Source organism: Carcharhinus amblyrhynchos, unplaced genomic scaffold, assembly GCF_965287045.1.
Source record: "Carcharhinus amblyrhynchos unplaced genomic scaffold, sCarAmb.v2.hapA chromosome_329, whole genome shotgun sequence".
In the NCBI taxonomy this organism is placed as follows: domain Eukaryota; kingdom Metazoa; phylum Chordata; class Chondrichthyes; order Carcharhiniformes; family Carcharhinidae; genus Carcharhinus; species Carcharhinus amblyrhynchos.
In genome coordinates, this window is record NW_027650069.1 from 126,405 (window position 1) to 150,197 (window position 23,793).

General features: G+C 48.0%; 1 protein-coding gene across 3 annotated transcripts in view; it reads left to right on the plus strand.

Annotated features, from left to right (window-relative positions):
* Positions 1 to 23,793, plus strand: part of LOC145339109 (transcription factor HES-7.1-A-like) — a 98,629-nt gene that overhangs the window by 49,029 nt on the left and 25,807 nt on the right. The window lies entirely within an intron of this gene.

Below are 23,793 nucleotides of genomic sequence, written 5' to 3' on the forward strand. Positions count from 1 at the left end.
TGAGAAGGTGGGGCCTCCATGAATAACATCAACAGCAAAATGTTCAACAGTGTAAATACTGAGAAGCTCACTGCTGGCCAAGGACTGGTAATTCATTGTGATTTCTTCATCGTTCTCTGGACTGAACTTATTATCCAGGTAGCATTGCCCCACCTGCTCATTTCAAATATTTATCTAAATAAGTAGTACTATAAGCAAGAACTTTACTCCATTACAGAGATCTAACTTTAATCATGTATATTTACAAAACTATCTGCATACATTCAGTCCCACCCTGAGTCCATACACCAAACTCCTGTCAAAAGCTCTTATCAAAAAGAGTACAGAGGAGTTCAGAAACTGATTTGTTCTGCATCTTAGGGATTGTAGCTTTTTCCCTGAGCAAACCAGTAATAATCATAGAGTCACAGAGTGCAGCCCAGCAAGTCTGCCCCGATAAGCGAGAAACATCTGAACTCCCACCTAATCCCATCTGCCAGCGCTTGGCCCACAGTCCTGAATGTTATGATATGCCAAGTGCTCATCCAGGTTCTTTTTAAAGGGTGCGAGGCAACCCGCCTCTATCACCCTCCCAAGCAGTGCATTCTAGACCCTCACCACCCTCTGGGTGAAAAGGTTTTTCTCACATCCTCCCTAAACCTCCTGCCCCTCACCTTGAACCTATGTCCCCTTAAACTAAGGGGAATAGCTTCTCCTTAGTTACGCTGTCTGTGCCCCTAATAATCTTGTACACCTCAATCAGGTCGCCCCCTTAGTCTTCCTTGCTCTCCTCATCAATGCAACTCCAACACAACTTCCCTGCTTTTATAATCTATGCCTCGATTGAGACAGGCAAGTGTCCCATATGCCTTTTTCACCACCTTATTAACCTGCCCTTCTGCCTTCAGTCATCGGTGGACAAACACGCCAAGGTCCCTTTGTTCCATAGAATTTCCTAGTGTCCTGCCATTCACTGAGTACTTCCTTGTCAAATTACTCCTTCCAAAGTGCAACATCTCACATTTTTTAGGGTTAAATTCCATCAGCCACTTAACTGCCCATTTGACCATTCCGTATATATCTTCCTGTGAAGACATTCCGCCTCACTGTTAACTACCCGGCCATTCTTTGTGTCATCCACAAACTTACTAATCCTACCCCCCAGGTAGTCATTTATATAAATGACGAACAATAGGAGGCCCAGCATGGATCCCTGTGGTACGGCCACTGGTCATTGGCTTCCAGTCACTAAAGCAACCATCTGTCATCACCCTGTGTCTCCCACCGCTAAACCAATTATGAATCTACCTTGTCAGATCACCCTGTATCCTCTGTGCATTTGCCTTCTTAATAAGTCTCCCATGTGGGACTTGTCAAAGGCTTTGCTGAAATCCATGCACACTACATTGACTGCACTACCCTCATCTACATCTTTGGTCATTTCCTCAAATAATTCAATCAAATTTGTTAGGCATGACCTCCTTCTGACAAAGCCATACTACTATCCCTGATCAAGCTTTGCCTCTCCAAGTGCAGATAGATGCTCTCTTTCAGAAGTTTCTCTAATAGTTTCCCTACCACTGATGTGAGACTTACTGGTCTGTAGTTCCCTAGTTTATTTCCACAACCCTTCTTAAATAGTGGAATCACATTAGCTGTTCTCCAGTCGTCCAGCACTTCCCCTGTAGCCAGAGAGGACTTGAAAATTTGGGTCAGAGCCTCTGCAATCTCCTCCCTTGCCTCCCACAGCAGCCTGGGGCACAATTCATCTGGACCTGGAGATTTATCCACTTTTAAGGCTGTCAACGCCTCCAATGCCTTGTCCTTCTCTCAATTTGTTCAACAACCTCACAGTCTCTCTCCATGAATTCCATACCATCATCCTCATTCTCTTGAGTAAAGAACAATGTGAAGTATTCATTCAGCTCTCTATCAATGTCCTCTGGCTCCACTCACAGATGGGGCCAACATACCATAAGACCATAAGACATAGGAGCAGAATGAGGCCACTCAGCCCATCGAGTCTGCCCCCCCATTCAATCAAGGCTGATATTTCTCTCATTCCATTCTCCTGCCTTTTCCCCATAATCCCTGATCCTGTTATGAATCAAGAATACCATTTGCCTTCTTTAATGGCTGCTTACCTGCTCGTTTACTTTCAGCAACTGATGCACAAGGACACCAAGATTCAATGAGTATCCACCTCTCTCAATTTACATTGGGTACACTCAGGGAGAATTTAGCATGGCCAATCCACCTAACCTGCACATCTTTGGAGTGTGAGAGGAAACCAGAGCACCCGGAGGAAACCCACGCAGACACAAGGAGAACGTGCAAACTCCACACAGAAAGTGACCCGAGTCAGGAATCGAATCCGGGTCCCTGGCATTGCGAGGCAGCAGCACTAACCACTGTGTCACTGTGCTGCCCTGGCTCAGCAAGTATCTTTCCTGCCTAGTTCAATGATCTCTACAGCCTTAGTCTACTTCCCTAAGAGAACAATACCAGGCAACGTCATCCAAAAAGCTATAAAGAAGAGTTTCATGATTATCAGAATTTTAATTATCTGGGGTGGTAGCATTAAGTACTTCCCTTGGCCACCACATCCCTGGTGAAAAGGGGACCCAGAGGAGTCAGGAGCAATGTGGCCAATCACAGTGAGAGTGGAGCAATGTGGCCAATCACGGTGAGAGTGGAGCAATGTGGCCAATCACGGTGAGAGTGGAGCAATGTGGCCAATCACGGTGAGAGTGGAGCAATGTGGCCAATCACAGTGAGAGTGGAGCAATGTGGCCAATCACAGTGAGAGTGGAGCAATGTGGCCAATCACAGTGAGAGTGGAGCAATGTGGCCAATCACAGTGAGAGTGGAGCAATGTGGCCAATCACAGTGAGAGTGGAGCAATGTGGCCAATCACAGTGAGAGTGGAGCAATGTGGCCAATCACAGTGAGAGTGAAGCAATGTGGCCAATCACAGTGAGAGTGGAGCAATGTGGCCAATCACAGTGAGAGCGGAGCAATGTGGCCAATCACAGTGAGAGTGGAGCAATGTGGCCAATCACAGCAAGAGAGCAGCAAGGTGGCCAATCACAGTGAGAGAGCAACAAGGTGGCCAATCACAGTGAGAGAGGAGCAATGTGGCCAATCACAGTGAGAGAGAGCAGCAATGTGGCCAATCACAGTGAGAGAGGAACAATGTGGCCAATCACAGTGAGAGAGGAGCAACATGGCCAATCACAGTGGGAGAGGAGCAATGTAGCCAATCACAGAAAGGGAGGAGCAAACTGACCAATCACAGCAAGAGAGGAACAATGGGGCCAATCACAGCAAGAGAGGAGCAATGTGGCCAATCACAGTGAGAGAGGAGCAATGTGGCCAATCATAGCGAGAGAGGAACAACGTGGCCAATCACAGTGAGAGAGGAGCTATGTGGCCAATCATAGCGAGAGAGGAACAACGTGGCCAATCACAGTGGGAGAGGAGCAATGTGGCCAATCACAGTGGGAGAGGAGCAATGTGGCCAATCACAGTGGGAGAGGAGCAATGTGGCCAATCACAGTGGGAGAGGAGCAATGTGGCCAATCACAGTGGGAGAGGAGCAATGTGGCCAATCACAGTGGGAGAGGAGCAATGTGGCCAATCACAGTGGGAGAGGAGCAATGTGGCCAATCATGTTGTGAGGATAGTGCCATGAGGCTGCCACTGCTCTTTATGGAGCCCAGGGTGAGAGATCCTGTGGCCAGGAGAAAGTCCGACAGTAGGACGATGTGTGCTGATATCCCCTCAGCCCGTACAGCAGAGCCTGGTCTCCAGTTCTCCTGAACCACTTGACACTGGACCATGGTCTTGTTCTGTCAAACCTGTGAGGTAGGTGGTGTGCAATGGCCAAATTCTCCAGCTATTCAAGACAATGGGATTCTCCAAACCCGCTGCAGTGAACCAAGATATGGCTGAGTGACAATTTCTGCGTCCTTGCTTGGTGGGGTACAAACAGCCGGAGAATTCTGGCCCGTGTTAAAGAAACACATTTACAGGAATCATTCACCCCTTAAAATGAAGTTGGGGAATTGGACCCTGGTGGAGAACTCTGACAGCAACAGTCTGGAAAATATTATTGCTGCTCAGAGCCCAGCATTTCGACACTGAAATTGCCATCCTAGGTGTGACCAGTGGGCAGGATAAGGACGGAATTGAACCCGGGTCCCTGGCGCTGTGAGACAGCAGCGCTAACCCACTGTGTCACCGTGCCACTGGGATTGAACCCGGGTCCCTGTGAGGCAGCAGCGCTAACCCACTGTGTCACCGTGCCGCTGGGATTGAACCCGGGTCCCTGTGAGGCAGCAGCGCTAACCCACTGTGTCACCGTGCCGCTGGGATTGAACCCGGGTCCCTGTGAGACAGCAGCGCTAACCCACTGTGTCACCGTGCCGCTGGGATTGAACCCGGGTCCCTGTGAGGCAGCAGCGCTAACCCACTGTGTCACCGTGCCGCTGGGATTGAACCCGGGTCCCTGTGAGACAGCAGCGCTAACCCACTGTGTCACCGTGCCGCTGGGATTGAACCCGGGTCCCTGGCGCTGTGAGACAGCAGCGCTAACCCACTGTGTCACCGTGCCGCTGGGATTGAACCCGGGTCCCTGGCGCTGTGAGGCAGCAGCGCTAACCCACTGTGTCACCGTGCCGCTGGGATTGAACCTGGGTCCCTGGCGCTGTGAGACAGCAGCGCTAACCCACTGTGTCACCGTGCCGCTGGGATTGAACCCGGGTCCCTGTGAGACAGCAGCGCTAACCCACTGTGTCACCGTGCCGCTGGGATTGAACCCGGGTCCCTGTGAGGCAGCAGCGCTAACCCACTGTGTCACCGTGCCGCTGGGATTGAACCCGGGTCCCTGGCGCTGTGAGGCAGCAGCGCTAACCCACTGTGTCACCGTGCCGCTGGGATTGAACCTGGGTCCCTGGCGCTGTGAGACAGCAGCGCTAACCCACTGTGTCACCGTGCCGCTGGGATTGAACCCGGGTCCCTGTGAGACAGCAGCGCTAACCCACTGTGTCACCGTGCCGCTGGGATTGAACCCGGGTCCCTGTGAGGCAGCAGCGCTAACCCACTGTGTCACCGTGCCGCTGGGATTGAACCCGGGTCCCTGTGAGACAGCAGCGCTAACCCACTGTGTCACCGTGCCGCTGGGATTGAACCCGGGTCCCTGGCGCTGTGAGACAGCAGCGCTAACCCACTGTGTCACCGTGCCGCTGGGATTGAACCCGGGTCCCTGGCGCTGTGAGGCAGCAGCGCTAACCCACTGTGTCACCGTGCCGCTGGGATTGAACCTGGGTCCCTGGCGCTGTGAGACAGCAGCGCTAACCCACTGTGTCACCGTGCCGCTGGGATTGAACCCGGGTCCCTGTGAGACAGCAGCGCTAACCCACTGTGTCACCGTGCCGCTGGGATTGAACCCGGGTCCCTGTGAGACAGCAGCGCTAACCCACTGTGTCACCGTGCCGCTGGGATTGAACCCGGGTCCCTGTGAGGCAGCAGCGCTAACCCACTGTGTCACCGTGCCGCTGGGATTGAACCCGGGTCCCTGGCGCTGTGAGGCAGCAGCGCTAACCCACTGTGTCACCGTGCCGCTGGGATTGAACCTGGGTCCCTGGCGCTGTGAGACAGCAGCGCTAACCCACTGTGTCACCGTGCCGCTGGGATTGAACCCGGGTCCCTGTGAGACAGCAGCGCTAACCCACTGTGTCACCGTGCCGCTGGGATTGAACCCGGGTCCCTGTGAGGCAGCAGCGCTAACCCACTGTGTCACCGTGCCGCTGGGATTGAACCCGGGTCCCTGGCGCTGTGAGACAGCAGCGCTAACCCACTGTGTCACCGTGCCGCTGGGATTGAACCCGGGTCCCTGGTGCTGTGAGGCAGCAGCGCTAACCCACTGTATCACCTCCACTGTGGAGGCTGCCTCGCTAAATATATTTAAGTCACGGGTAGATAGGTTTCTGATAGACAAGGGAATTAAGGGTTATGGGGAGAGGGCGGGAAAGTGGAACTGAGCCACTTCAGATCAGCCATGATCTTATTGAATGGCAGGGCAGGCTCAAAGGGCTAGATGGCCTACTCCTGCTCCTATTTCTTATGTACTTATGCAAGACATGCCGGATCATCGACACGGACACCATCATCTCACGTGAGAACACCATCCACCAGGTACACGGTACGTACTCTTATGATTCGGCCAATGTTGTCTATCTGATACGCTACAGGAAAGGATGTCCCAAGGCATGGTATATTGGATGCTATGACAATAAATGGATGGACACCACTCGACAATCACCAGGCAGGACTGTTCCATTCCTGTTGGGGAACACTTCAGCAATCATGGGCATTCAGCCTCTGATCTTCGGGTAAGCGTTCTCCTAGGCGGCCTTCACGACACACGAGCAGAGACAGATAGCCAAGTTCCGCACACATGAGGACGGCCTCAACCAGAATCTTGGGTTCATGTCACAGTATCTGTAACCCCCACCTGGGGTTGCAAAATCTCACTAACTGTCCTAGCTGGGGACAATTCACATCTCTTTACCTGTGCTTGGCCCTCTCTCCACTCACATTGTTTGCATCTATAAAGACTTGATTACCTGTAAAGACTTGCATTCCAACCATTATCTTGTAATTGATCATGTCTAGATATGCCCTGTTTATGAACCAAACTCTGCACTCACCTGATGAAGGAGCAGTGTTCCGAAAGCTCGTGCTACCAAATAAACCTGTTGGACTTTAACCTGGTGTTGTGAGACTTCTGACTGAACCTGACAATTCCCAGTGACTCAGACATGCAGAGTGTTCACAGCACTTTGTCTGCCCTAGAGGCCTCCATAATCCGCAAAGAGATGCATGGTCACTCAAACAGGAAACACCAAGAGAATGACCAGGAAATATAGACTTCTGAACCTGAAACAGCAACCGAACTCCAGAGCAAGAAAACAGCTCGCATCCACCCTCTCCATTAATTAGTGTTGCACAAGACCACTGAAGGAGGTCATTCAGCCCATTGAGTCCATGTCTGCACTCTGCAGGAGTTCTCTAAAGCTCTGCAACTTCTTTTCAGATAATTATCCAATTTGCTTTTAAAAACCCAGAACTTCTCCCACACCGTTAGACAGCGTCTTCCAGGTCCTAACACTCACTGCATTAAAAATAGCTTTTCTGGCTGTTGGTCCTTTTCCAATTACCTTAAATATCAGACTCACCTAATGAAGGAGCTTTGCTGTGAAAGCTCGAGATTCCTATTGGGACTGTAACCTAGTGTTGTGAGACTTCTTACTGTGCCTATCCAATCCAACGCCGGCATCTCCACATCATACCTTCAATATCATTTGTCTTAAAAACATGTTGACTCTTTTGTTAACCCCACATTAAAGGAAGGAACGCACTGGAGGGGGTGCAGAGGAGATTCACCCGGATGCTGTCTGGGATGGAACATTGAAGTTATGAAGAGAGGTTGGATAGGCTTGGGTTGTATTCGTTGGAGCAGAGAAGACTGAGGGGCAACTTGACTGAGGTGTTTTAAGATTGAGGGGCATGGACAAGGTGGATACAAAGCAACTGTTCCCCTTAGATGAAAGGTTACGAAGGGACACAAGTTAAAAGTGAGGAGTGGAGAGTTTAGGGGGATTTGAGGAGACACATTTTTCCCCAGAGGGTGGTGAGGGTCTGGAATGCACTGCCTGGGAGGGTGATGGAGGCAGGATGCCTCACATCCTTCAGAAAGTATCTGATGAGCACTTGGCAAATCATAACATTCAGGGTTATGGGCCAAGTGCTGGCAAGTGGGGTTAGGTGGGCAGGTCAGGGCATTGATGCATCGCTGGAGACTCAATGGGCCAAAGGGCCTCTCCTGCACTGAAGTATTCTGTGAACTCATTCATTAGTTTTCCTCAGTGATGATGAATTATCTGGCCCATAATTTAATTAACCATCATAATTTCATTAACTAGCCTATATATTTTTCTAAATGTCTCTGTTACTTCTAAAGGTTTTCCCCAAAACAGGTGTTGTGGCACTGTGCTGGTGGCTGTACCCCTGACCCAGAAGCTTTGGGCTCGAGTCTAACTTCTTGGCCATGGAAGGAATTCGTAACACATTTCAACAACTGAGAATCAACTTGGGAATCTTTCCACTACTTCTGAAAGGGAAAAGTATGAGTGTGAAGATATAGTTTAAAAAGGGTTTTGCACCCTTTTATTAGGCACTCTGATCAAAGGTTTAATTGCTCAATACTTCTTTTTGAATTGGGATGTAATATTTAAAACAGTCCAGTGAAATAATCTATCGGCAAGATGCTATCCAGCATTTCAGTTATAAACCTAATGTGTGAAAAGATTTATGGGTTCAAAGCTGCGATCATGTGGAAATGCTGGTGTTGGACTGGGGTAAACACAGTAAGAAGTCTCACAACATCAGGTTAAAGTCCAACAGGTTTATTTGGTAGCAAACGCCACTAGCTTTCGGGAGTCTGCCCCTTTGTCAGGTCAGTGGGGAGTTCTCACAAGACAGCCCTGAACATCACCCAAGCACAACGCAACGCCATCCAGGCTCTCAAGACCAACCTCAACATTGTCATCAAACCAGCAGACAAAGGAGGGGCCATCGTTGTACTGAACAGAACAGATTACTGCAAAAAAGTGTACCGACAACTGAACAACGAGGAACACTACAGACAGTTATGCACAGATCCAACCAAAGAACACACAAGTCAACTCAACACTCTGATCAAGACCTTTGATCGGACCTTCAGAGCACCCTCCGTGCTCCCATTCCACGTACTCCCCGCGCTGGAGATCGCTACTGCCTCCCAAGGATACACAAAGCAAATACACCCGGCCATCCCATCGTATCGGGCAATGGGACCCTGTGCGAGAACCTATCCAGCTACGTCGAGGGCATCCTGAAACCCATTGTATAAAGAACCCCCAGCTTTTGTTGTGACACTTCGGACTTCCTATGGAAACTCAGCAGTTGAACCAGGAGCACTCCGCGTCACAATGGATATCTCGGCACTCTATACCAGCATCCCCACGACGATGGCATTGCTGCAACTGCCTCAGTACTCAACGCCGACAACTGCCAATTTCCAGATGCGATTTTACAACTCATCCGCTTCATCCTGGACCACAATGTCTTCACCTTCAACAACCAGTTCATCATCCAGACACATGGAACAACGATGGGGACCAAATTCGCATCTCAATATGCCAACATCTTCATGCACAGGCTCGAACAAGACCTCTCCACCACACAGGACCTTCAACCGATGCTATACACTAGATACATCGATGACATTTTCTTTCTTTGGACTCATGGTGAACAGTCACTGAAACAACTATATGATGACATCAACAAGTTCCATCCCACCGTCAGACTCACCATAGACTACTCTCCAGAATCGGTTGCATTCTTGGACACACACATCTCCATCAAGGACAGTCACCTCAGCACCTCACTGTATCGCAAGCCCACAGATAACCTCACTATGCTCCACTTCTCCAGCTTCACTCTAAACACACTAAAGAAGCCATCCCCTACGGACAAGCCCTCCGTACACACAGGATCTGCTCAGATGAGGAGGATCGCAACAGACACCTCCAGACACTGAAAGATGCCCTCAGAAGAACAGATATGGCGCTCGACTCATCGATCGACAATTCCAACGCCCCACAGCGAAAAACTGCACTGACCTCCTCAGAAGACAAACATGGGACACAGCGGACAGAGTACCCTTCGTCGTCCAGTACTTCCCCAGAGCAGAAAAGCTATGACATCTTCTCTGGAGTCTTCAACATGTCATTAATGAAGACAAACATCTTGCCAGGGCTATCCCCACACCCCTATTTCTTGCCTTCAAACAACTGCACAACCTCAAACTGACTATTGTCCGCAGCAAACTACCCAGCCTTCAGGAGAACAGTGACCACAACACCGCACAACCCTGCCACAGCAACCTCTGCAAGACATGCCGGATCATTGACACGGATGACATTATCTCATGTGAGAATACCATCCAGGTACACAGCACATACTCTTGAGACTCGGCTAACGTTGTCTACCTGATACGCTGCAGGAAAGGATGTCCCGAAGCATGGTACATTGGGGAGACCATGCAGATGCTACGACAACAGATGCGTGAACGCCACTCGACAATCACCAGGCAAGACTGTTCCCTTCCTGTTGGCGAACACTTCAGCGGTCACGGGCATTCAGCCTCTGACCGTCGGGTAAGCATTCTCCAAGGCGGCCTTCACGACACACGACAGCGCAGAGTCGCTGAGCAGAGACTGATAGCCAAGTTCCACACACATGAGGATGGTCTCACCCAGGATCTTGGGTTCATGTCGCACTGTCTGTAACCCCCGTGACTTGCCTGGGTTTGCAAAACCTCACTTACTGTCCTGTCTGGAGACGATACACATCTCTGTAACCTGTGCTTAATGCTATCTTCACTCACACTGTCTGCACCTTTAAGACTTGATTCGCTGTAAATACTCACTTTCTAATCAGTATTCTGTAAACTGAGTGTGTGTCTTTATATACCCTGTTTGTGATCAGAACTCCCCATTCACCCGATGAAGGGCAGCGCTCCGAAAGCTAGTGGCATTTGCTACTAAATAAACCTGTTGGACTTTAACCTGGTGTTGTGAGACTTCTTACTGTGTTTACCCCTGTCCAACGCCGCCATCTCCACATCAAAGCTGTGACACAGGCCTTGCATCAGTTCTTCACAATGCGTTATACCTTATCTCAACTGCAGGTGGAACTCTTTCCCAAACAACAATCATCTATCATCAGGTTTTCAATGAGGTTTTCCTCTGGGATGGGTTAGAAGATCCTGCAATTAGATGCTGGATGGACTCTGACTATCCGACCATCTCATGAGCAAAGAAATATTGAGTGGATCAAAAGCAAAATGCGGCAGATCCTGGAAATAAAAACAGAAAACACTGAGAGTGTGTTCAGTTCTGGTCAAATCCATGGAGAAAGAGACAACACTGACAATACAGAATGAATTCTGAGCTTGAACAGTGGGACATCAGGCTGCACTTTATTCTGAGTTTTTGTCCAAAACTTAGTTCTGGCCGTCTCCAGAGTTTTATTTCTGCTACGTTTTCAAATTAAGGAGAATTCAGAAGCTGGGTCTTCACAGGCATGCCTCAGCTAGCTAGATATTAAACACTTTCACAGAGCCAGTTTGCTGTTGACTGTTAAAAGCACCAACTAATATTTGTATATTATTATAAAGTACCCTACGGTACGAACTTGGTAAAGATATATAGAAACAATTATATATATTTATCATCTATCTACTGAATGCAGCAAATCTTTGAGAGGAAGTGTGATTTAAAAAGACACAAAACCAAGTTTCCTTGAAAATTTAAATCAAGAGAAAGAAAAAACAATTTAATCTTTAAAAAGCATTTAGACAGTTACATGGGTAAGATGGGTATAGAGGGATATGGGCCAAACACGGGCAATTAGGATTAGCTTAGGGGTTTAATAAAAAAGGGTGGTATGGACAAGTTGGGCCAAAGGGCCTATCTCCATGCTTTAAAACTCTCTGACTATTTATTTATCACAGTAGTTAGAATATAAACACATGTCATATGTACAGATAGGGTAAGTAGGAACAAGCATTCCCCCTCAGCAGAAGCTTAGTAAGCAGGGGGCAGAGATTTAAGGTCAGGGTCAGGAGGTTTTGAGATGATTTGAGAAGAAATCTTTTCACCTAGAGGGTGGTGAGAATCTGGAACCCACTCCTTGAAAGTGGGGGAGAGGCAGGAACCCTCACAACAATAAAGGAGCATTTAGATGAGCGTTGAAGCATACAAGGCTATGGACCAAGTGCTGGAAAATGGATTGGGATAGGTGCTTGATGGCCAGTGCAACACTGGGCGTAAGGACCTCTTTCTGTGCTGTAGAACTCTAGGACTTTATGACTCCTCATTCACAGAAGGGGCATAGGGGTCAAAAATGTCCCTTCTATTCTGACTTCAACTGGGCAGTTTAAAGGTTGCAGGCCTGAAAGATTTTTTCTCAGTTACTGAAGTACGACTTTGAATAGAATGCCAGGTGTCAGGGTAGTGCTGGGAGTCGAAGGAATGTGTGTGTGTGTGTGTGTGTGTGTGTGTGTGTGTGTGTGTGTGTGTGTGTGTGTGTGTGTGTGTGTGTGTGTGTGAGAGAATATGTCCATGTGTGCTTGTGTCTATGTGAGTATATGTGTGTGAATGTATGTTGGTGCATATGTGTTTATGTGAGTGAGAGAGAATGAGAATATGTATCTTTCTGTGTTTATGTGTGTATGTGTGCTGGTGTGTGTAAGATGTGTGGTATGTGTGCTGAACATACATTAGTATGCATCTGTGTACGAGTGTGTGAGTGTGCAAATGTGTGTGTGTATGTGCACATTAGAATATGTGTATGTGAGACAATAAGTGCAAGTGGCCCTGCGTATGTGTGTGAGGGAGTTGGAGGTTGTATCTGTATGTGAGTATGTGTCTGTATATATTTGTGACTATCAGTGTGAGAGAGTATATGTGTGTGTGTCCATTTCTGCCTGTGTATTGAGTGTATGTGTGTGTGTGAAAGAGAGAGAGAGAGAGAAAGAGAGAGAGGAGAGAGAGCATGGAGAGAGAGAGAGAACTTGTGTGTCTGTATGTATCTGTGTATGTGAGTATGTGTATATGTGTTTGCATGTCTGTGTGTACATCTACATGTGTGTATGTGTGTGTGTGTTTGTGTGTGCATCTGTGTGTTATGTGTGTGCGTGCCTGTGTGTGTGACTGTGTGTGTGGTGCCTGTGTGTGTGACTGTGTGTGTGGTGCCTGTGTGTGTGGGTGTGTGTGAGTATGAGTGTGTGGGTGTGTGTGTGCAGCGTACGTGTATTGTGTGTGTGTCTTTGCGTGTGTATGTGTTCCTCTTTCCCACATAACATCCGGTTTTTGAGTGTTTCTTATTGGGAAGTGTTTTTGTCATGTGACTATGATGTCAGAGTTTCTATTGTCCACATAATTATTTAATCAATCATTAACACTGGTATTATGAATAATTTCTGACTGTCCATCTTCCTAAAACATTTTGCAAACATATGACATGACCAAAGCAGCAGTGTGTTGAATTGTAGTTATGAACCCAACATGGTTTCAGATAGAAGCAATGAGGTGACCTGTGCATCTGAAACAATCCCTTTCAGAGTCACAGGGATGCCATTCAGAATTAACCATCATCAAAAAACTTTTACACACAATGTACAACAGCTATTGATCAATTTACCTGTGTCTTGGTATTTTTGAATGTTGGATTGAGTAAGTACTGTGCAAATTCTACAATTCTTTCAGCAACAAACCAAAGCACATTCCATTAATATAGTTTAATGTTAAAATCTGTACTCGCTAAGGTAAAATGCCTATGAAAGATGCACACTAACTCACATTGAGGATTATGTTGTGTAACACTATCATAATGCTAAATGAAATAGATTTCAAACAGACCTAGCCACTCAATACTGGGCATCCATGGGGTGCTGTGGACCATCAGCAGCAGCAGGATTATACTCGACCACAATCTGTAACCTCATGGCCCAGCATATCCCCCACTCTGCCAAAACCACCAAGCCCTGGTTCAATGAAGAAAGCAGGAAGGGATAGTCACAGAGTTTTACAGAACAAAATGAGACTTTTCGACCCATCATGTCTGCATTGGCCATCAAGCACCAGACATACATAAAAATCCCTGGTGAAGCTACCAAACAGGGCTGCATGAATGCCAAGCAACGTAAGCAGAAGTGATAGACAGACCTAAGCAATTCCATGCTATTAGATCAGATCTAAGCTATGTAGTCCTGCCGGATCCAGTCGAGAATAGTGCTGGACAGTTAAACAACTCACTGGAGGAAGAGGCTCCACAAATATGCCCATTCTCAATGATGGAGGAGGCCAGCATGTTCGTGAAAAAGGCTGAAGTATTCACAACAATCTTCAGCCAGAAGTGCTGATGATCCATCTCGACCTCCTCCAGTGGTCTCCTGCATCACAGATGTCAGTCTCCAGCCAATTCAATTCACTCCCCATGATGTCAAAGAATGGTCGAGGACACCGGATGCTGCAAAGGCAGTGGGCCCTGATAACAATCCAGCAATAGAACTCAAGACTTGTGCTCCAGAACTTGCCACTCTCCTAGCCAAGCTCTTCCAGTACAGTGACAACACTGGCATCTACCCAACAATGAGGAAAATTGCCCTGTACACAAGGAACAGAACAAATCCAACCTAGCCAATTACTATCCCAGAGCCTACGCTCAATAATCAGTAAGGTGATGGAAGGGATTATCAACAATACAATCAAGTGGCACTTACTTAGCACTAACCTGTGGGTTAGGGATGAGTTGGTAAGTTTGCTGACGACACGAAGGTTGGTGGTGTTGTGGATAGTCTGAAGGGATGTCAGAAGTTGCAGCGTGACATAGGATGCAAGACTAGGCGGAGAAGTGGCAGATGGACTTCAACATGGATAAATGTGTAGTGGTCCATTTTGGCAGGTCCAATGGGATGAAGGAGTGTAATATCAAGGGTAGGACTCTTAGCAGCATAGAGGATCAGAAGGACCTTGGGGTCCGGGTCCATAGGACTCTTAAATCGGCCTCGCAGGTAGAGGATGTGGTCAAGAAGGCGTATGGTGTACTAGCCTTCATTAATCGAGGGATTGAGTTTGGGAGTTGGGAGATAATGCTGCAACTTTATAAGACCCTTGTCAGACCCCACTTGGAGTACTGTGCTCAGTTCTGGTCGCCTCACTACAGGAAGGATGTGGAAGCTATTGAAAGGATGCAGAGGAGATTTACAAGGACGTTGCCTGGATCGGGTGGCATGCCTTATGAGGATTGGTTGAGGGAGCTAGGTCTTTTCTCTCTGGAGAGATGAAGGATAAGAGGTGACCTGATAGAGGTTTATAAAATGTTGAGAGGTATAGATAGGGTGGATTCTCAGAGGCTATTTCCCAGGGCTGAAATGATCACTACGAGAGGTGCTGGGGAGCAGGTACAGAGGACATGTCAGGGGTACATTTTTCACTCAGAGGGTGGTGAGTGAGTGGAATCGGCTGCTGTAGGTGGTGGTGGAGGCGAACTCGTTGGGGTCTTTTAAGAGACTTCTGGATGAGTACGTGGGATTTAATGGGATTGGGGGTTATAGATAGGCCTGGTAGGTAGGGATATGATCGGCGCAACTTGTACAAAGAACAACACAGCACGGGAAACAGGCCCTCTGCCCCAACGAGCCCACGCCGTCGTTTTAACAATGTGCTTTTCCTCTTCCACCCTTGACCCGTGTCTATGCTTATGGTACCCCCATTGGAAACCAGATTGAGGGGAGAATAATTTAGGGACAATTTGTTACACCAATCAACCTAAGGGCGCATCTTTGGGGTGTGGGAGGAAACCGGAGCACCCGGAGGAAACCCACGCACCCATGGGGAGAATGCACAAACTCCCACAGACACTGGCCCAAATCCATGTAACTGCACAGCAAACAGTGATAGTCACTGAGCTGTCGTGGTGCCCATCTGCTGGTCCAGTTTTAAGCGTACACAAACGACGCAAAGTACGAGGCTACTCTCGAAACATCCAAGAGCAGCCCACGCACGACCCACTGCGTGTATGCCCCTCGTTAGACAACAAGGTGGACCGATGCATCTGTGGAGTAAAAGAGAAAAACATCAACACGTGTAACAGTTGATTTCCAGGAACGTCCTGAGGCTCTGATCCTTATTTAAAACAGTCTCCTATATCCCTCCATCCCTATTTCGCTCATGTGTCTATCTAAGTAAACCTTAAACAAGTCCAGCATGCCTGCCTCCACCACCTTACTTGGCAGTGCATTCCATATCCCCACAACCCTCCATGTGAAAAACCTCCCTCTAGCATCCAAATTATACCTCTCCCCCCCTCACCTTAAGCCTGTGGCCCCTCATGATATTTGTCTCCAATCTAGGAAAAAGCCTGCCACTGTTTATCTATACCCTTCATTATCTTATACACCTCTACTAGATCCCCCCTCAATCTCCGTCTTTCTAAGGAAAACAGCCCCAATTTACCCAATCTTTCCTCATAACCCAGTCCTTCCATACCAGGCAGCATCCTGGTAAACCTCCTCTGCACTCTCTCCAGGGTCTCCACGTCTTTCCGGTAGTAAGGTGACCAGAACTGGACGCAGCACTCCAAATGCGGTCTAACCAACGTTCTATACAACTGCAGCATTAGACGCCAGCTGTTGTACTCCATACCCCTTCCTATAAAGGCTAGCACACCATAAGCTTTCTTTGCAACCTTCTCTACCTGTGTTGCCACCTTCAAAGACTTGTATACTTGCACTCCCAGGTCTCTCTGCATTTCTACACTCTTAATTGGTCTACCCTTTATCATACAACTCCCCTCTACATTATTCCTTCCAAAATGCATCACCTCGCATTTATCAGGATTAAATTCCATCTGCCATTTATCTGCCCAATATACCAGCCTATCTATATCCTGCTGTGTTGCCTGACACTCTTCCTCACTGTCCGCCAATCCTGCCATCTTTGTGTCATCTGCAAACTTGCTGATCACACCACGTACGCCCTCTTCCAAATCATTTATATATATTACGAAGAGAAGAGGTCCCAGCACTGAGCCCTGCGGCACACCACTAGTGACAGACCTCCAGCTAGAAAAGGACCCTTCCACTACTACTCTCTGTCTCCTGTTACCTAGCCAGTTCTCAATCCACCTAGATACCTGTCCCTGTATCCCATGAGCCTTAACCTTTTCAACCAACCTACTATGAGGGACCTTGTCAAACGCCTCACTGAAATCCATATAGACGACATCAATGGCTCTTTTTTGTCACCTCAAAAAATTCTACCAGATTTGTAAGGCAAGACCTCCCCTTAACAAAGCCATGCTGCGTATCCCTAATCAGATCACAACGCTCTAAATGCGTATACATCCTAGCCCTAAGAATTTTTTCCAACAACTTTCCTACCACTGACGTCAAACTCACTGGTCTATAATTACCCGGGTTATCCCTACTACCCTTTTTAAACAGCGGTACCACATTCTCTATCCTTCAGTTCTCTGGGATCTCACCTATGTCCAAAGAAGAGACAAAGATTTGCGTCAGAGGCCCAGCAATTTCATCTCTCACCTCCCTAAGCAGCCTGGGATAAATGCCATCAGGCCCCGGAGATTTATCAGTTTTTATGCTGCCTAAAAACCCTCATAATGGATATTTCCTTCAACTGGTCTACAGCTCCCTCCAAAACAGTACAAGACACCAAGCCCCTCTCCTTCGTGAATACTGACGCAAAGTATTCATTTAGGATCTCCCCCATTCCCTCAGACTCTAAGCACAGTTCCCCTCCTCCGTCCCTAACAGGACCGATTTTCCCTCTAACCACCCTTTTGTTCCTAACATAGGAGTAAAATGTCTTTGGATTTTCCTTAATCCTATCTGCCAAAGCCATTTCATGCCCCTTTTCACCCTTCTAACTCCCCTTTTGAGCTCCCTCCTACTCTCTCTATATTCCTCCAGTGCTCTCTCCGTTCCCAGTTGCTTAGATCCAACATATGCCTTTCTCTTCTTCCTGACCAAGTCCTCAATATCCCTAGTAATCCACGGCTCTCTAATCCTACCTTTCCCATCCTTCCTCTTAACCGGCATATGTCTTTCCTGCAACCTTTTCAGTTTTCCCTTGAAAGCCTCCCACTTGCTGAATGTGGACTTACCCGCAAACAACCTCTCCCAATCAGCATCCATAAGCTCATGCCTAATCCAGCTCTAACTTGCCTTCCCCCAGTTTAGCACTCTCCCCCTCAGACAGCACTCATCTTTTTCCATTATTATCCTAAAGTAGACAGAATTGTGGTCACTGTTAGCCAGTGTTCGCCGACTGCAACCTCAACCACCTGACCCAGCTCATTACCCAGAACTAAATCCAGTATCGCCCCCTCCCTAATCAAGCTAGTTACATACTGCTCCAAGGAATTCCTCCCCATCCGAACCCCCAGCTCTAGGCACCTTCCAATCCACCCCAGGAAGATTAAAATCTCCCACTACAACAACCCTATTCTTTCTGCACCTATCCAAAATGTCTTTACATATACCCTCTTCCACTGCCCGTAGGCTGTTGGGTGGCCTATAGTACACCCCTAGCATAGTAATCGCTCCCTTCCTATTCCTCAATTCCACCCACAGCGACTCAATCCCTAACTCCTCTATATTATCCTCCCTCTGCACCGCTGTGATGTGCTCCTTAACTAACAACGCCACCCCACCACCTCTCTTCAACCTTCCTCTGTCACGCCTAAAACACGTATACCCGGGAATATTTAGCTGCCAGTGCTGTCCTTCCTTTAACCACGTCTCTGTCACTGCCACCACATCTAAATTCCCCACAAACATTAAGGCCTTAAGTTCATCCGTTTTACCTGTTACACTCCTTGCATTAAAACAGACACAATCCAAACCTCCAGGCCCTCTCGGATCCTCCTTCCCCTGGATGGTTTTCCTCTCAACCAAACCTACCCTGTCACCCAATTCGCTCCCAATCCCAGTGCCTGCTGAGCTATCGGTCTCATCCCCACCCCACCTCCATATTAGTTTAAACCCTGCCGAAACACTCCAGCTAACCTCCCAGCTAGGATATTCGTGCCCTTCCCATTTAAATGTTTGCCATCCCTCCTGTACAGATGCCCTTCTCTCACAAATACTTCTCAACGATTGACAAAAGTAAAGCCCTCTGCCTTGCACCAATCGTTCAGCCACGCATTCAGCTGTAGGATCTCATTATTCCTAGCCCCACTGTTACTAGGCAGCAGCCTAGAGAATGCCACCCTGGAGGCCCTGCTCTTCAGCCTGGCCCCCAACTCCCTGAATTGCCTACATATATTCCCCCTGCTGTTCCTTCCTACATCCTTCTCTCCTATATGTAAAATTACGTCAGCCTGGGTCCCTTGACCCTTCAAAATTCCCTCTATCCACTCTGAAACGTCCTGTACTCCTGCTCCAGGGAAGCAGACTACCATCCTGGAGTCATGCTTTCGTCCACAGAACTGCCTATCTATTCCTTTAACCCTCCCATCCCCCGCCACTATCTCATTGCCAGCCCCCTTCCTTCACTCCCTCTGAGGCATTCTGGTCCTCATGTCTTACCTTTTGTACCCCTGTCGATGCCTTGCCCTTGATATTTTGGGGGACCACTGGGGTAGTCTTTGGACCAGGACTCCCCTTCTTTTTCCCCTTCCTAATGGTAACCCACCCGTCCCTCCGCCTAGGCTCTGGGATCTCCACTTGACTGTGGTTCATATCCATTATTGCCTCATTCTCCCTGACCAGAAATACATCCTCTAGACTCAGCTCCAATTGCCTGACCCGGGCCCTCAGACTCTGCAGCTCTAAACACTTGATGCAGATGTGGACCTTCGGGAGACGTGTTGTCTCCAGGAACTCCCACATATGGCACCTAATGCAGCTGAAGCTTCTCCCCATAGACCCTGCCATTTACCTGACCACCCTTGGAATTAAAAACACAGAAATGGAGAACAGGAAAGATGGAACCAGTAACTCACCTTGCCTAAGCCTGCTCTCACCTAAGCCCAGTGAGCCAGAGCCCTTATAGCTCTCACTCTGCTTCCAACTGACTCCGCTGCCTGCTCCAGACGCTGCCCGCTGTCTACTATTGTCTTCTTTTTATACTCCCACTCTCCCTTCCCAACTACCCCCACGCCTAACTTCTGCTACGGTAAGAAAAAAACAATCAAAAACCCTGCGAACTGGAAATACAGAGACAAAGTTGCAATGAAAATCAACCACTCACCACAGCCACCAGCACTCTCCAAGTACACTGCTCCGAAGAACTTGTGGGCCGAAGGGCCTGTTTGTGCTGTAGTGTTCTATGTTAACCTGCTCACTGATGCCCAGTTTGGAATCTGCCATGCTCCTGACCTCATTACAGCCTTGTTCAAACATGCCCATGTTGGCGATGGAGGCAGAGACCCTAAATTCTTTGAAAAAGTACATGGATCTGCATCTTAAGCACTGTAAGCAATAAGGCTATAGACTGGGTGCAAGAAGATGGGATTAGAAAGGGCACCTGGGTGTGCTCAGCTAGCATGGACAAGGCAGACTGAATGGCCTCCTGTTCTGTAACTTATTATGATTCTCTGGACAAAAGAGCTGAATGCCAAAGGTGGGGCGAGAGTCTGTGCTTTTGACATCAAGGCCGCATTCAGCAAGGAGCTCAAGCAAAACTGGAATCAATGAGAATTAAGGGAAAATACTTCATTGGTTGGAGTCAGACCTGGGACATAGGAAGATGGTTGTGATTGTGGAGGGTCAGTTTCTCAGCTTCAGGACATCTCTGCAGGAGTCCGTCAGGATCAACCATCTTCAGCTGCTTCATCAATGACCTTCTCTCCATCATAAGGTCAGAAGTGGGGATGTTCGCCGATGATTACTCAATGTTCAGTACCATTCACAACTCCTCAGATACTGAAACAGTCCGTGTTCAAACGCAGCAAGACCGTGACAATATCCAGGCTTGGGCTGACAAGCAACATTAGTGCCACACAAGTGCCAGGCAATAACCACCCTCAACAAGAGAGGCTCTAACCATTGCCCCTTGACATTCAATGTCATTACCATCACTGAATCCCCCCCACTGTCAACATCCTGGGGGTTACCATCACTGAATCCCCCCCACTATCAACATTCTGGGGGTTACCATCACTGAATCCCCCCCACTATCAACATTCTGGGGGTTACCATCACTGAATCCCCCCCCCCCACTGTCAACATCCTGGGGGTTACCATCACTGAATCCCCCCCCCCCACTGTCAACATCCTGGGGGTTACCATCACTGAATCTCCCCCCCCCCACTGTCAACATCCTGGGGGTTACCATCACTGAATCCCCCCCACTGTCAACATCCTGGGGGTTACCACAACTGAACCCCCCCCACTATCAACATCCTGGGGGTTACCATCACTGAATCCCCCACTGTCAACATCCTGGGGGTTACCGTCACTGAATCCCCCCCACTATCAACATCCTGGGGGTTACCATCACTGAATCCCCCCCACTGTCAACATCCTGGGGGTTACCATCACTGAATCCCCCCCACTATCAACATCCTGGGGGTTACCATCACTGAATCCCCCACTGTCAACATCCTGGGGGTTACCATCACTGAATCCCCCCCACTATCAACATCCTGGGGGTTACCATCACTGAATCCCCCCCACTGTCAACATCCTGGGGGTTACCATCACTGAATCCCCTCCCCCACTGTCATCATCCTGGGGGTTACCATCACTGAATCCCCCCCCCCACTATCAACATCCTGGGGGTTACCATCACTGAATCCCCCACTATCAACATCCTGGGGGTTACCATCACTGAATCCCCCCCACTATCAACATCCTGGGGGTTACCATCACTGAATCCCCCCCACTGTCAACTACAAGAGCAGGTCAGAGGCTGGGAATCCTGCAGTAAGTAACTCACTTCCTGACTCCCCAAAGCCTGTCCACCATCTACAAGGCATAAGTCGGAAGTATGATGGAATACTCCCCACTTGTCTGGATGGGTGCAGCTCCACTTGGGAAGCTCGACAGCATCCAAGGAAAAGCAGCCCTGCTTCATTGGCATCCCATCCACCACCTGGAAATTCCCTTCCAAGTCACATACTATCCTGACTTGGAAATATATCAGCCATTCCTTCACTGTCACTGGGTCAATAACCTGGAACTCCCTCCCTAACAGCACTGTGGATGTACCTACACCACATGGATTTCAGCTGCTCAGGAAGGCAGTTCACCCACCACCTTCTCAGTGGGTAATTAGAAATGGGCAATAAATGTGAGGCAGTAATGCCCATAGCCCATGAATAAAAAATCTGACCTGGACAACATTCCACTCTCATTATTTGCCAGATCTACCTTTTTGGCCTCCTATCTTTGGTAATGCCACATGAGTCACGTTGACAGGTATAGCTAACAGTTAATGTTCTTGTGTACTATTAGATCGATCTTCACTCCTGGTCATTGGATTAGATTGCCACCTGACATCAGATAACCCTCCCAAATCAATCTCACTCTGTATATATTTGAGATAATAATTGCTTTTATTTCTGTAGATTGTGAACCTTTCGGCCCATTTATTGCCTGTTTGCCAGCGATTGTAATACAGAGTATAGCTAGGATGGGCTGAATGGCCTTTTTCTGTGACGTCAACATTATTTAAAGTTGCGTTTGGTTAATTTTTAATGGTCTGGAATCAAATTATTAATCCGTGTTTCTTTGTTTGGGAGTCAGGTTGGGGATAGTTAGTGCAGCTGGGAATTTCCCTGTCTAAATTAGGAATTGGACTCATTAGAAAATGGGCAGATGAATCTATTTACTTTGATCTCCTTCTTGCCTCTTTATTCACACTCTGAACAGTCACAGACTCCAGCTGCCAAATAACTGTCCAAACGCAAATCAAACTCTGAAAGAATGAAGAGCAAACCTTTGTCAAATTGATTTGTTAGAAGTGACCCAAAAGCACAAATGTATCGGGTGAATCCCTGGAACTTGGAAAGTCAGGAAGTGTTTGGGAGGAATCCTTACTTTTAATCAGATCTCCGCTTTTCACAGCTAATCCCAAACTCCTTCTTGTTCCAACCTCACCTTTCATTTTCTGATAACTATTAAGCTGTTCCCCTCTGATTACTGAATCTTGGCCCTGGTTATCGCTAAATTATTTCACTACAAAATAATCTAGTTTTATGGCAATGTTCCGACATTAATAAGCTGGGTGTTTACAAACTGAGTAACGGCCAGGAGATTAAAACAAAGTTTAAAAAGAATTTAATGAGTTCCCCTTTATATTAACCATTGAATTGCGAACCAGACTGGTTTAGAGAGAGTGTCAATGTCTGTGTTCCCTCGGGAAAAGCTGTTTTTCTCCCCCTCCGTGTATGGAAAGGGGTGTGTTTTCCAGAAGCTATCAGGTCTGTGTTAAATACTTCAGGCTGGTGTGAGTCACTGTCCATTGTGATTTAATTCATCCTTCACCTCTCCTCTGAATCCATATCCGGATCATCCTTCAACTCTCCTCCCAATCCATATCCGGATCATCCTTCAACTCTCCTCCCAATCCATATCCGGATCATCCTTCAACTCTCCTCCCAATCCATATCCGGATCATCCTTCCACTCTCATAAGAACATAAGAAATAGGAGCAGGACTAGGCCATCTAGCCCTTCGAGCCTGCCCCACCATTCAATAAGATCATGGCTCATCTGTCGTGTCTCAGTTCCACATTCCCACCCTCTCCCCATAACCCTTAATCCCCTCGCTTATCAAAAACCCATCAACCTGCGTCTTAAAAATATTTAGTGAGGCAGCCTCCACCACTTCAACGGGCAGAGAATTCCAGAGATTCACCACTCTTTGAGTGAAGAAGTTCCTCCTCAACTCCGTTCTAAACCGCTCCCCCTTTATCTTGAGGCTGTGCCCCCTAGTCCTACTGTCCTTTCTGAGCAGGAAGAGTCTCTCCACCTCTATCCTATCCATCCCATTTATCATCTTATACGTCTCAATGAGATCTCCCCTCATTCTTCTGAACTCTAACGAGTACAAGCCTAGTTTATTCAGCCTCTCCTCATAGCTCAACCCCCTCAACTCCGGTATCAGCCTAGTAAACCTCCTCTGCACTCCCTCCAAGGCCAAAATATCCTTGCATAACTACAGCGCCCAAA